We start from the raw sequence: 14612 nt of genomic DNA, 5'->3' as shown, positions 1-14612 counted from the left end.
AAAATCATTTGAGTTGTTTTCCTGGAAATCTCGAAGCAGAGACGTGTGAGTACTTTCCACAGATGAGGAGCCATTCCTTATACCATGTTCTTCGCCGGTTCTTTTTTTTATCAGGACATTTTGAATAGCCACAATACCAAGGACAGCTACTGGAATGCATTTTTATGGGACTAGCCACAGGCTTAGGACTTTTGCGAATTGTGAAACAGAGGCAGTAGTGTATATAGCCTTTTGCATATGTGGCTCCTTATATGTGGGGAAGACGAAACGTCCTTTGTCTTCCCGCATTGGAGACCACCTCTATTATCTAGAGGTGGGACTGATTTACACTCCAATATGCAAACACGTGGGGGTGTACCATAATTTCAACCCGGATGTGATAAAGTTTTTCGTTTTGGAAGTAATTAGACAGAGTGTCCGCGGTGGGAACATAGATCAGAAAGTCCTCCAGTGTGAGGCAAGATGGATATATAACCTACGGGCTACTTATCCCCCAGGGTTGAACTCCTCTATCTCTTACCAGCCTTTTCTCGTCTAAACCAACCATATGGGAATAGGTAGCTTTTAAGTTAGGAATTATGGACATCCTAAGGGAGCCTCCATTTCAGGAAATGATTGACATCAATATGCCCATCTTGTCAATATGGGATCGGGGTTCTTTGTTTGTTTTTCCCCTTTTTTTTTTTTTTATTATTATTTCCCACTAAAGACATATGCTGTGCTAATATTCAGGATCTATCAATACTCGAATGTATATTATGGATAGTTGTTGTGGTCTGAATTGTTTTTATATCAAAAATAAAATGTGTTGTTTAATATTTAAATATGCTGTTATCTGTTAATCGACCTTTGGGTCCTCTGTAATGATGCTGAATGGGGGGTCATGAGGTTCGGTCTGGGGTGGACATGCTTCTGAACCCTGTGTTTGGCTTGGTGTCAGCTGGGGTTCCCTATCATCGATGAGGATGTTCGGGCGCAAAGCCCGGTAAGTGCATGTGGCCTTGGTGACCCCTTACACTTCCGGGCCGGCCTCCGGCCGGTGAAGATGGCGGCGCGCCGCGCATGATGATGTCACGATTGGCGCGCTGTTCCGTCAATCAGCGCCTGCACCGGAAGTGGTTGCTATCACTTCCGGTGGAGCCCGGCGTACTTGTAGAGGGGGAGGCGAGCGGCCGAGTCAGGGATCACCAGCCTCCGTTCTTGGAGTGGCGGCGATGGTGTCCTGGCTCGGCTGTTAAGGAAGGGTAAGTGTTGAGACTGATTGCTCCCCTTGTGCCCGCTGGTGTTCTCTTGTGGGGGGACTGTTGCTTTATTTATTTTTCTCTTTCTCTTTCCCCGCTTCATTGGTGTACCTATGTTGGGATGTGGACGTATTTTCTCCCCTCTGGGGCGATTCATTCTGTGGATCTCCCCCGCTTGTGGATCATTGATTTTTCTGGGATTTTGTTTTCCCCCCCTTCCCCCTCTCTTTAGGGAACAGCGGTGTTTGTGGGAGTTGTGTCGGTTTGACTGCTTTTAGCCTGCATGGTGGATGTATATTGTTGGAGGATGGATCAGATGTGGAAGTAGGAGAAGTGTGGTTGGATCCCATAGTGTGGCTGGGTGGCCTTCCCTTTCCCCCCTTTATTCCCCCATTTCCCTCCTCCCCTTCTCCCCCCCCCCCTTCCCCCCCCCCTTCCATCCCCTTTCCCTCTCTCCCTCTTTTTCCCCTTTCTCTCTCCCCCTTTTCCCCTTTTCCCCTTTTCCCCCTCCCCCCTCCCCCTTCCCTTTTTCCCCTTTCCCTTTTGTCCCCCCCTCCCTTTCCTTCTTTCCTTGGGCTCGTCTGTGTGCCATTCCTTTGGAATCCTTGGCTCACCACGGTATATACTTCCCGTTTTTATCTATTTTTCGGAGTCTGAGCAAGCCATTCACATATTGGGGCAGCACGAATAATATCAGGCACTCCCTGTTTTTTCCTGTCTGCATTTCCATAAATGCTCACCTCTGATCAAGGTGCCAGGCTCGACACTTCATCTGTTGGGATAGCTCTTTGGCCCTGTTCCAATTGGGGCTATGAGCGTCCAGCTTGGACTTCCTGAGTGCAGGTGTGGAGTTGTGTTCATGACCATTGACCGGACCTCTTGACTTTTCAGCATCGGTATCCAGTATTTTTCTCAATGGGGTGAGCACAATTGATTTTTGTGAATAGAAATGTAGGAAGTACATTTTAGAGAAGATCCTCTGATGTATTCAAAATGTGAATTAATATATGTATGTATTTTTTGTCTGTGAACTAATGACATGTCTCTCTTTTTGTAATAGTCTACTTGGGACTCTACACGGTCTTTGAGAAAGCCCACTCAAGGGCGAAACGCATCAGACCTGTCCCTGAGTTTAAGTGAGACAAATTTGGACATGCTGTATATCAATGTACCATGAGAATTGTTTTCTCTTTTATCCGTTTGTCTGTTTTAATGTTTAATAAAATGAATTGGATTTTTTGAAACATGTGATTAAATTCTTTTTGACTTACGCTCACCCATCAGGAGCCCTCCTCAACATATACATTATTTTTACTGTGAGGAACCAGTATCCTGCCACCCCTCCCCCCCTTGGGTGCCTGGATCAGTATCCTTTATTTCTTTTACTTTCAAACCGGATTGGAGGTCTCCTGACTGCAGTTGTCACACCCATAAAGGCATTTCCCTTTTGATACTATGGAATGCATTTTTGGTATAGAGAAATCCAGTATGGCAGAATGACCATGGATAATGACCCAAAAACTCCATGGGACTACAATTGTGTACGCTTAAGGCATGGCTAGAAGAGGGGTCACACATACATTACATTGCATCCAATTACAATCTAGTCTGTGGTTAGGCAGGCGGGAAGTTGTATTGTGATGTTTTCAATATGAGCCTAGCAAGCAAAAAAAAAAACGGACAATCTTTCGCCTAATTTTCTCAATGTGTGTACTAGCCATAAGAAGTTACATGCAAAGGTTTGCAACTTTTTATCTTTACTGAATTAAAACCTTCAAATGAAGTTGCTCTGCCATTGTCTGTCAGAGCAATCAATCATTCCACACCAATGCATTGTAATTCCTATCCTTAGTACTTGGTACTCCCCCCAGTCACCATCCAAACCTAGCTGGGCTGCATGCAATCAAACTATTTCACATGCTGCTGTTTTAAGTAGTTTAAACTGGAACGGATGTGAGGAGATCGACACCTTGCTTACTTCACAGCCGTAAATAATAGCTCCCAGCTGTCACCTTAGATGTTTCTGCCTCTCAGAAGCTTTCCTGTGATTGGCTGAGAGGCTGGCTACATTCTCCCCACAGGCATCAATCCCAGCACACAGGATCTTTCTGAAATCACTGAGCAGAACCTGTCTACCCTCTTTTTTCAGGCACCCTTACATTTGGATTTAAACTTGTAGCATAATATAGATTCAATGTTATTTCAGGAGAAGCATACCAATTTTGTAAAAAATGTTTATAGAGTTCACATGCCTTTAACAGTCATATGCGTTTAAAAAAAACATTGTTAAAAGAATTAGGAGCTGTGCTAGGCCAATTTGATCTCCCTTATACTAACTTCTGACTATCTTAAAGCAGACTGGCCCCTTACAACAAATAATTCTGTCTGTCTATGTTAGTAGATCCATCAATTTGTATATTAGCAGCAAGGTCATATAAGACCCTCCTGTACAAACTCCACCCTTTGTGTAATGTAATAATTTTCAAAAAAGAAAAGCAGTACTAGAATACACTGCTAGACATAGCGTGTGGTCTTCTTTATACATTTAAATTGTACAGATCAGTAAACAAGAGAAAGAAGAGATGGTTTCCTGTTTCCTGAACTATAAAGAGCCATCTAACTGCTCATCCCTTCCCATTACAGTTCCCTTGCTGTATTTAGACACAAATGTCATGAGCTGGCTAGCAGAGGGAAACAAAATAGGAAACAGGTTATTACAATTTCTACATTTAGTGACTTGGTGCTGCACCTTCTAAGCTTCTGCCCTAGGCAGTGATCTGTAAGTGCCCTTATGGGAAATATAGCTCTAATTAAGAGCCCTCACAGCTTTGGAAAATTTTTGACACGTTATATCTGCTGATCTAAACAGCTTTGCCCTTAGAAGCCACACAGATGCTGTTTGTTTTTAAAGAACATACAGTAATACTTACAGGGTTGCAGAATATAAAAAAAAAAGAAAAAAAGAAAGAATTTTTTTTAATGGTAAAAACAAGAACTAATTCTGAAGTAAAGCTATGGAATTGCTCATTATGTGTATATATTGGTGTACCAAATTCCAGTCCACAGCAACCTCAATATGGAGACTACCTAAGATTCATTTTATGTAATCAAAGCATATAGCAGCACCTATTTATATCAAATATCTAAACCCTATTTAAGGTGATTGTCAAGATATATATTTGCGAGGAAATACACTTTATTAATACAATTAATAGAAAAACAATTTATACTTACATAAAGTAGCCAAAGAAATATAGTACCTTTCAGTGCAAGGATCTAAAGGGTACTATAGTTCTTTGATTCACCTGTTCACATCAAAGTAATAATCAAACATTAGCATACAGTTCCCACTCTAATAACATAGAGAATTGAAAAGTGTAAACTTAACCAGCACTAGTTAAGCCTTTATTAACATCCATTAGCAATGCAGCAAACTAGTGCCATTGAAGTTCTATTCTTTAATTCTTTTAAGACTGACTGAACTTTCAGCACATTGATGACCCCAACCTGTTACCAAAGGACTGGCCCAAGAGACTGGAAAGCATGATCCCCTTGTATAATGTGCATTGGGAGTTTTCAGCAGAGCAAGTCCTTAATGAACTAGAGGGAGATGTCCATTGGTCAGTGTTTCTCTGACCTTCAGAGAATAGCGTAACCCTAAATTACATTAAACGTATGTAGTGTAAGTTATATGACACCTCATCTTCTGCTGTGGTACAGAAACACTTTTGCCAAGTTCCAGAGGGAAGGGGAACTGCTCACTCTGTTTGACAATGCCCTACAGGAGATTATGGTGGTGCTGCAAAGGAAGGGCATAAACTACTTACTACGTACTACACTGACTGTCTGGCTACTACATGATCAGTGTCTACTTGGACTGAAAAATGTATCCTTGTAGAAGATGATCCAGCAAAAGGTGGACCTTGGTCTGACCTTGCTATAACCTTCCACCAGTTGTACAAAGAGGCTGTGAAATGGAATAAGAGAGATTAAAGCTTCATACCAGCATACCTGTTACACTGCATGTTCTGATAATTAAACTTATTCCAGCATACCTGTAACACTGCATGTTTATCACGTATCTGGTAGCAGAGCCTGAAATGTTGAGGAAGGCTTCTCTGACACCTCTGACTCGTGGCCCCTGGTGGTGTGAACAAAAGGTGCAGGAGTGCAGAATGGTATGAGTGCTTGCAGTCTTGCCAGTAGCAGAGCAGGTACCTACGACAGGCAGGAGAGGTCGTGGAGTGGGCAGGTGAGGCATGCACTGGTAGCAGACTGTAGAAAAGCAGGCACAGCAGGATGGAAACCATTAGCAGAGTCAGGTAGGCCAGGTCATACACTGGCAGGACGGATAAGGTACAGAGGAGCAGGCAAGAGCAAGATCTGGCAACAGGAGCCAATCAGTGGAGCAGACAAAAGCAGAGGTAAAGGACAAGCTGGGGTTGGTGCAAACGGAGTTCAGAGAGTGATCAGACAAGCCGGGTCAGCAACTAGATTCAGGAAGCAGAACTAAACATGTTGGGTTGGGTGTAGCAATCACTGAAAGAGAAAAGTACACTGTGTTGTGTGGGCTTGAGGGGATCTAGGACTAACAAGTGGCTTTGCAGAATCAGACACAGGTAGTGCTGCTTCTTCCCCTATGCCTTGCACTTTAGATGGTGAAATTACGTTGTTCTCATGAGAGCATATTACCTTTATCTTAGTGACATTAAAAAAATTTCTACAAAGGGCATTATGTGTTTCCTTTTGTCTTTCTGAGCCTATATGCCTGGTATTTTACTAAATAATTGGATCCTTTAAGGAATGTTTAAGCCTGACCCTAGTATTTAGGCTAAGTTCACACTGCTGCAGTAGGAATTGATCCCACTTTTAGTGTGATTATGTAGTGCTACTTGGATGCAACTTGGCCACAACTTTGATAAGGTTTGTATATTCTTTGGGGCCAAAATCACACTTTAATTGCCCCAAAGTAATACAGGAACGAAATCGCTCCATGCTAAGTCACATTGATGTGAATGGTCACAATTGAAAACAATGTGATTTCCCTTGCGATTTGGTTGGTCTCCAGTCACATCTAAAATCACACCTGTGTAAAACAGGCCTTCCAGGGATACTTATATGAGACCTTTGTGGTGGGGTCTAACCCCACAGGTGAGAGAGTGCCCAAAGGGGATGGTAAAGGTTTCATGAAAGGATTGGACATTATCACTTTATGCAAAAGCATAACTGCACTCTTTCTTTTGTATTGTTGGGACCGATTTCTCAGGAAATATTGTATTTATGAATGTCACTTTGTCAAAATTTGGCACTGAATTACTGGGGTGGTTGTTATGCTTTATATTTTCATCATTATCATTTTAAATGTAACATACACATTGTTTTGAGAGCTTTGTAATATTCAGTTTGGAGCACGGCATTCATTTTATAGCATTAGTGAGGTGATTTTTTACCTTTTGCTTGCGGCTTGGTGATTTAACCTAATCTGTATGCAGGATTTATTTGTTTAATAACCCCGCCATGTGCACAGGCAGAGAGCACAGGAAGTTATCGACTTACAAGGTTTTTAGTAAAATCAACAGGTATTTTTTGCACTTATAAAACAGATATAACAAAACACTTTTTATATTCTATTTAACAGAACAAGAGGGAGCAATCAGGCAAAGTTCATGCTAAGGATTTACATACTGTACATTTTGCACAAATAATACATTTGGCAATATGAATATATCTATATATATGGAAGCATTGAAATGATTAGTGATATCCCAGATGTATTTAGAAGTGTAAATGGGTTTTAATTTAGATTTAGATTTTTTTTTTTCCAAAATATCTTTATTGAGAATTAACATAAAGAAAAACTTACATACAGCAAATTCAAAGTAACGTCTGTGTTAACAAGTGTGATGAGGTTTCAATCACATTTTAACATCAAGAAAACTGTATGAATCAAAAAGCAATAACAATATGTGATGTAGCATAGTTTAAGAGGAAATACTAAATCTCATTAGATCGCATTAAGGATTGAAAAATGTCGGGGATAAATCTACTCAAATGAATACCCTTAAATCTTGAAAGGGGCAGGATTAAGTGATACATAATAGAGATAATGGAGGGTAGGTATCTGTGAGTATGCGTATAAGTTTCCCAAGGGGTCTTATGAGTATGATTCATTTAATCTCATTATCAGTTCAGAGTAAAGAGAGATACGGTAGTAAATGAAGGAATGTTAACAAGACTCATTCAAGTGGGATAATATAGTCTGCTGTATGTCGCAGCCCCCTGACCAAAGAGAGGGTACGCCCCCCACATCCAGCTGGACGTGGGTTGCCCACCACCCTCCCCCATGATGTTACATAGTTACATAGTTACATAGTTAGTGAGGTTGAAAAAAGACATCCGTCCATCCAGTTCAACCTATGATGTGTGTGTGTGTTTGCTTTTAACCGTACATTGTATACCCCTGTATGTTGTGGTCTCTAAGGTGCCCATCTAATAGTTTTTTGAAACTATCAATGCTCCCTGCTGATAAGACTGCTTGTGGAAGAGAATTCCACATCCTTACCGCTCTTACAGTGAAGAACCTCTTACGCATTTTAAGGTTAAACCGCCTTTCCTCTAGTTTTAGTGAGTGGCCACGTGTCTTATTGTATCTCCTTTCTCTGAATAGTTTGTTCCTTATGCTAGGGTCGCCAGTACAGTATTTGTACATTGATATCATATCCCCTCTCAAGCGTCTCTTCTCCAGAGAGAATAGGTTCAGTGCTTGTAGTCTTTCCTCATAGTCGATGTCCTCCATCCCCCTAATTATTTTTGTTGCCTTTATCTGGACACTTTCCAATTCCAGCACATCCCTCCTGAGGACCGGTGCCCAGAACTGGACAGCAAACTCCAGATGTGGCCGAACCAGAGTCTTGTAGAGCGGGAGAATAATCTCTTTATTTCTGGAGTGAATCCCCTTTTTTATACATCCCAGTATTCTGTTGGCTTTGCTTGCAGCGGCTTGGCATTGCATGCCACTGCCAAGCCTGTTGTCTACCAGTACCCCCAAGTCTTTTTCCATCCTAGACTCACCCAGAGGTTCCCCCCCCCCCCTAGTGAGTAGCTTGCTTTCTGGTTTCTGGCCCCCAAGTGCATTACTTTACATTTTTCAACATTAAACCTCATCTGCCATGTAGTTGCCCACCCCGTTATTTTGTTCAGGTCCGCTTGTAAGGTTTCCACATCCTGCATAGAAGATATTGGCTAGCTTAGTTTAGTATCATCCGCAAATACTGAGATTGTACTAGATATCCCCTCCTCTAGATCATTTATGAATAAATTAAACAGGATTGGTCCCAGGACAGAACCTTTGGGGACCCCACTTTCCACACCCGCCCAATCCGAGTACTCCCCATTAATCACCACCCTCTGGACTCTCCCTTGGAGCCAGTTCTCTATCCAGGTACTCACCTTATGGTCCATACCTTAGTTTGTACAGTAAGCGTTTGTGGGGAACGGTGTCAAAGGCCTTTGCAAAGTCCAGATAAACCACATCCACAGGCTTTCCTTTATCTAGGTGGCAGCTCACTTCATCGTAGAAGGTTAATAGATTGGTTTGGCAAGAACGATTTTTCATGAATCCATGCTGATTACTACTAATAATACAGTTTTCATTACTAAAGTCTTGTATGTGGTCCCTTAACATCCCCTCCAAAATCTTGCAGACTACAGATGTTAGGCTGACCGGCCTATAGTTACCCGGTATACATCTCGGCCCCTTTTTTAAATATTGGTACCACGTTGGCTTTTTTTCAATCAGCTAGCACCATATCCGTCTGTAAACCATCCTTAAAGATCAAGAATAATGGTCTGGCAATCACCTGGCTGAGCTCTTTAAGAACCCTCGGGTGCAAGCCATCCAGTCCCGGTGATTTAGATATGTTAAGTTTCTCTAGTTTAGTTTTAAGTCTATCTTCTGTTAGCCATGGCGGTATTTCCTGAGGTGTGTTGTTTAGTTTGGCCTTACAAGCTAGGTTCGTGTAGCCCCCCAATTCTTTTGTGAAGACTGAAGAGAAGAAATTATTTAACACTTCCGCCTTTTCTCTGTCCTCTGTGGCCATATTTCCTTTGTCATCTTTTATGGGGCCAATGTGTTCTGGTCTCGCTTTCTTACTGTTTATATACTTAAAGAACTTCTTGGGGTTCTTTTTACTCTCCTCCGCTATATGTCTCTCGTGTTCTATTTTAGCCGCCCTGATTTCATTTTTACATTTCTTATTACACTCTTTGTAATGCTTAAATGCTGCCAATGACCCCTCAGTCTTGTATTTTTTGAAGGCCTTTTCTTTAGCACTAATATGCATTTTTATGTTGGAGTTTAGCCACCCAGCATATGCACCCAGATGGGAGCATCATATTAGGCTAAAGGGAAAATTACAATAGAAGAGAAGAAACGTTAAAGAGTGTGGGGAGTCACTGGAGGAAAGGAAAGGATAGAGGGGGAGGGTGGAGAGAGGGGAGGAGAGGGGGTGCAGGGCAGGGGGAGGGGGGATCCCAGTCTCTGTCCTCAGTGGAGTAGACATTGAGGGATCAGTGGAAGTGTGGATGAGTATGAAACGTTAGCTTAGGGATATTGTAGATGGTTGCTGGGATGTGAGGGCGATAAAGAAGGAAAATGAGTACCTCTCAAGCTCAACCCTTTTTTAGGGGTGAGATGAACTAATTTTAATGTTGGGAATAAAGTTATTGTATCTATCTTGGCTGTATAGGTATGGGGAGAAAGGTAGAGTTTATATGGCAGTTGAGGGTTGTGGAGTGTTTCGTTGTGGTTCTCTACAGAGATTGAGGTAACTTTTAGAGTGGCTATAAACGGTCCAAGGGTTCCATATTTGTGCATATTTTTCAGTGGTATCCCGTGCTATTGAGATGAGTTCTTCCATTTTTGCTATTTTCTCAATTCTAAGTAGCCATTCTTTAACGGACGGTGGGGTGTGTGATTTCCAGTGAGTGGGAATACAGATCTTAGCTGCATTAAGGAGATAGGGGAGTAAGCTCTTGCAATATCTATGTGGGGGCGTATCGGAGTGGTGGAGAAGAACTTGTGCCGCGGCATACGGTATGGGGGAGAGAGTCAACGAGGAGGCTATGCTATGCACTTGCTTCAAAAACGGTTGAATCATTGGACACGACCAGAGTAGGTGAATTAACGTACCAGGTTCTTTACAACATCTCCAACAATCAATAGGAACATCTGGGTAGAATTTATTAATAATCGTAGGTGTTCTGTACCAGAGGGTCAAGATCTTAAAGCAATTTTCTTGCAGGGAAACATTTAAGGAGCTTTTGTGTGTGTTGGTGCAAATGTTTTCCCACTGTTGATCAGAAATAGAAATGTGCAGATCATTTTCCCATGCTGTACGTGTTTTGTCGGAAGCTGCAGGGGTTATTGTGAAGAGCAGGTTGTAGACTGTGGATATCAGATGTCTTTGTGGAGAAGTTGAGGTACACAATTTTTCAAAGGGTGTTAGTTCTCTTACAAGAGCTCCAGTTTTGTTCAGGGAGGAAAGGAAGTGGCGTACTTGGAAGTATATCCAGTATGGAATAGGGGGGGAGGTGTCGTTAGGTTTAAGTGCAGTTCGCTCTAGAAGAACACCGCGTTTATAGAATTGATAGGCTCTAACGGATTTACCTCTTTGTAGATCTATGAGAAAATTCTCGGTCATCCCTGGACTAAAGTCAGGGTTGAGGTTTAAAGGAGATAACGGTCCTGGAATAGATGATATATTTGCATATTTGCATGTGTCTCTAAAGCAGGACAATGTGATGCTGATCAAAGGGTGCTTCTTTACTGAGCTAGGTGTATGAGTGTGGTCTAACCAGGGGACGGTGTATAGGGGTGTTGCAGAGAATGAATCTTCCAACGTTATCCAGTCCTTGTTGGCTCTATGTATATGCCAGTCTACTAGTCTTGTGAGGTGGCAAGCCCAGTAATATTTTTTGAGATCTGGGAATCCAATTCCCCCTATCGATTTCGGTTTTGTTACGATATCGTAGGCGAGTCTGGGACGCTTATGAGACCACAGGAATTGTATACAGATAGATTTGAAGGTTTTGAAGAAGGATGGAGGAATTTTAACATTTATAGTTTGGAGTAGATATAGTACTCGGGGTAAAATATTCATTTTTATGATTGCGGCTCTCCCGAACCATGAAAAATTAGGTTTATTCTATTTTTTGATATCGTCTTTTACAGTTTGGAGAATAGGAATAAAATTTTTTGAGAAGATGTCAGATAGATTAGTCGGTATGTGAATGCCTAAATATTTAATAGCATCAGATGCCCATTGAAATGGGAAGTTGTGTTTGCATTGGGATACTTTATTCCTAGGCAAGGAGACATTTAGGGCTTGGGATTTTGAGAAGTTGATCTTAAAATTTGAAATTTTTTGGAAGTTTTGAAATTCTTTCAGCAGGGTTGGGATAGATAGTAGCGGTTCACAGAGGAATAAAAGAATATCGTCTGTGAATGCTGCGACTTTATATATACATGATTTAATATTGATGCCACGGATATCTGGATTGTTAGTTAATGAGCGGAGGAACGGTTCTAGCGTGAGAACGAAGAGTATAGGGGAGAGCGGGCAACCCTGCCTCGTTCCGTTGGATATCGAGAAGGCGTTTGACAGGTGGCCTTTTACCCTAACACTAGCAGATGGAGTAGAGTAAAGTGATATAATATAATTGATCATCTTATCTTGGAATCCCAAGTGCTTCAGAACAGATGTCATATATGTCCAATCCAACCTGTCAAACGCCTTCTCAGCGTCCAGTGAGAGCAGGAAGCCCTCATGTTTGTTGGCTGTCAACCAGTGGTGGATATTAATTGCCTTGATGGTGTTGTCACGAGCATCTTGTCCCGGGACAAATCCTACCTGATCCTTATCAATTATGCTTGGTAAGAGGGGGAGAATCCTGTTTGCTAGTATTTTGGCATATAATTTTATATCCACATTTAGTAAGGATATAGGTCTGTAATTTGTAACGCAAGTGGCATTTTTTCCTTCCTTGGGGATAACTGTAATTTGGGCATCCAGAAGTCTGTTTGGTGGTAAAGGGGGATTGGACAATAAGTTAAATGTTTGTAATAGTGGACCTGTGAGTAAGTCTATGAACGTCTTATAATATGGGGCTGTGAAACCATCTGGTCCAGGGCTCTTGCCCGCTTTAAGTTGGGAAATGGCTGTCTTGAGTTCATCTTGATTCATGGGTTGTTCTAGGAGACTGGATTGTGATTGTGATATGGGTTTGGGGCAGTGTTTTTGTAGAAAGTTTTGTATGAGCAGGTGTTTGTCAGCATGTGGGACTGTGGGTTGTAAATTGTATAGTTTTGAATAATATTTTTCGAATTGGGCTGCGATATCTGGAGTGGCATGTAAAATTCTATTTTTGTCATTTTTGATACTATGAATGGTGAGATTGGCCCTTTTTGCCTGTAAGGCTCTCGCAAGGTATTTGCTGCTTTTGTTGTTGAACTCATAGAACAATTTTTGCTGTAGAATGAATTTATGCTTGGTCTTAACGTTCAGAGTTTACGTAATATAGGTAAATGATTTTGTGACAGAAAAAGGTAGTCTATGTGAGAGTATTTGTTGTGTGGGGGAGAGAAAAAGGTGTAGTCTTTGGTGGATGGGTAGAGTGTTCACCAAGTATCGTGGAGAAGGAGTTCTTGCAGTTGTAATTTTATCTGTTTTAGAGCTCTATACAGGAGGGAGGAAGTGCCCGCTGAAGTATCAAGAATAGGGCAAAGTGCCACGTTGAAGTCTCCACCCAGGATGGTTATACCTGTTTTAAATTCTGCAAGATTTGTAGCGATTTTTTTAAAGAATGTGACTTGGGCTGCATTCGGGCTATAAATGTTCGCCAGCGTGAAGGGTTTGTTTGCTATTGTGCCTTTTAAAAAGATAAATCTTCCTTCTGGGTTGACATTTGAGTCCTGCAAGGTCCAGTTCACATTTTTAGATATTAAGATGGAGACCCCTTTAGTTTTTGCTAGAGGGTTAGTAGAATGGAAAGAGATGGGATAGGATCGATTTGAGAGTTTTGGTGTGTCCTTAGATCTAAAATGAGTTTCCTGCAGATATACAACATCTGCCTTCAGCTTGGACATAAGATCAAGAATTTGACTGCGTTTCTCTGGAACGTTCAAACCTTTGACTTTTAACGATACCACTTTAAGTCTAGTGGGTTTATCAGTTTGATGTGGGCTAGGCATATTTTGTTACGTAAGAATGTATTAATTAATTGAAAAAGGATGGGGTTAAAAAGAAAAATTCCCTGATATTGTTTGGAGCTTCTAATTTTACAAAATTGGAAGACAGAGACTGGGATATAAGACAGGGAGATTGGGAGGGGTGGGTAGGGGAGGAGAGTTTGGAAGGAGGGGATAAGGATTAGGGGATGATAGGAGAGAACAGGGGGGATGAGGTGGAAGAAACAAACCTAGGGAGGAATAAACTATTCCAACCTAGCCAAGTATTAACAATTCGGAAATGGTCGACAAAGGAAAAGCGTCAGCAATTCCCGTCTTTTTTTTGGGGGGGGGGGGGGAATCTGCGTTGGAAATAGATGAGTATGTCGTGTGACATAATCCCGGTCAGGAGAAGAATGGATTCAGTTGCAAAATGGAGTAGCCGAAATGTAAGAGTGCATGTTAAATTTAGCCCGTGAGGGGTGTAGAGGGCTAGTTTGTATATTTTGTAGCTACAAGAGGAGGAAGATAAGTACGGACATGTAATATGTCGTTTGTGAGTCTTGGAACATGAGGTTCTAGTGAAGAACTATAAGTCGTGATTAAAACAAAGGCAACCAACAAGAACATATAAAACTGTTGAAGTGGTACATCAAAAGGTTAGAGAGAGAAGCCGTGTTGGGTGAATGAGGGTAGAGTTTGGTTTTAGGGAGGAAGAGGGGGCGGTCTAATATCGTCGAGTAGGTATTGTTTTGAGAGAATTTAGAACTCAATTTTTCCACCTTGATATAGTCGAATGTTTCTTCAGTCAAAGTAGCGTATGAATGACTTTCACGGTCAGCTTCAGTATATGCTTAGAACGGCATCTGAAGCATGGTGAGTCAAGGTTAGTGTGCTAACTAAGTTGTCTTAGTCACGTGCAAGTGGTGAGGAATGTAACAAATCCTATTTGTATCTCTTCAGGTTTCTGTAAATGATATTCAAGGCTTATCATTTATAGTCACAGGAGGTCTTATGTGGGAAATGGGATTATAATTACGTAAGCTGTATAAGTTCTAAAGAGGGAGAGGGTAGTCTTAAACATTATAGGACTGTAGAGGTAAATTCCCCAGGGCCCTCGTCAGTTCCCAAACAATCAAAGTGAA

This window comes from Pelophylax lessonae (assembly GCF_965119305.1).
Source record: "Pelophylax lessonae genome assembly, chromosome: 2".
In the NCBI taxonomy this organism is placed as follows: domain Eukaryota; kingdom Metazoa; phylum Chordata; class Amphibia; order Anura; family Ranidae; genus Pelophylax; species Pelophylax lessonae.
This window is presented reverse-complemented; position numbering follows the sequence as displayed.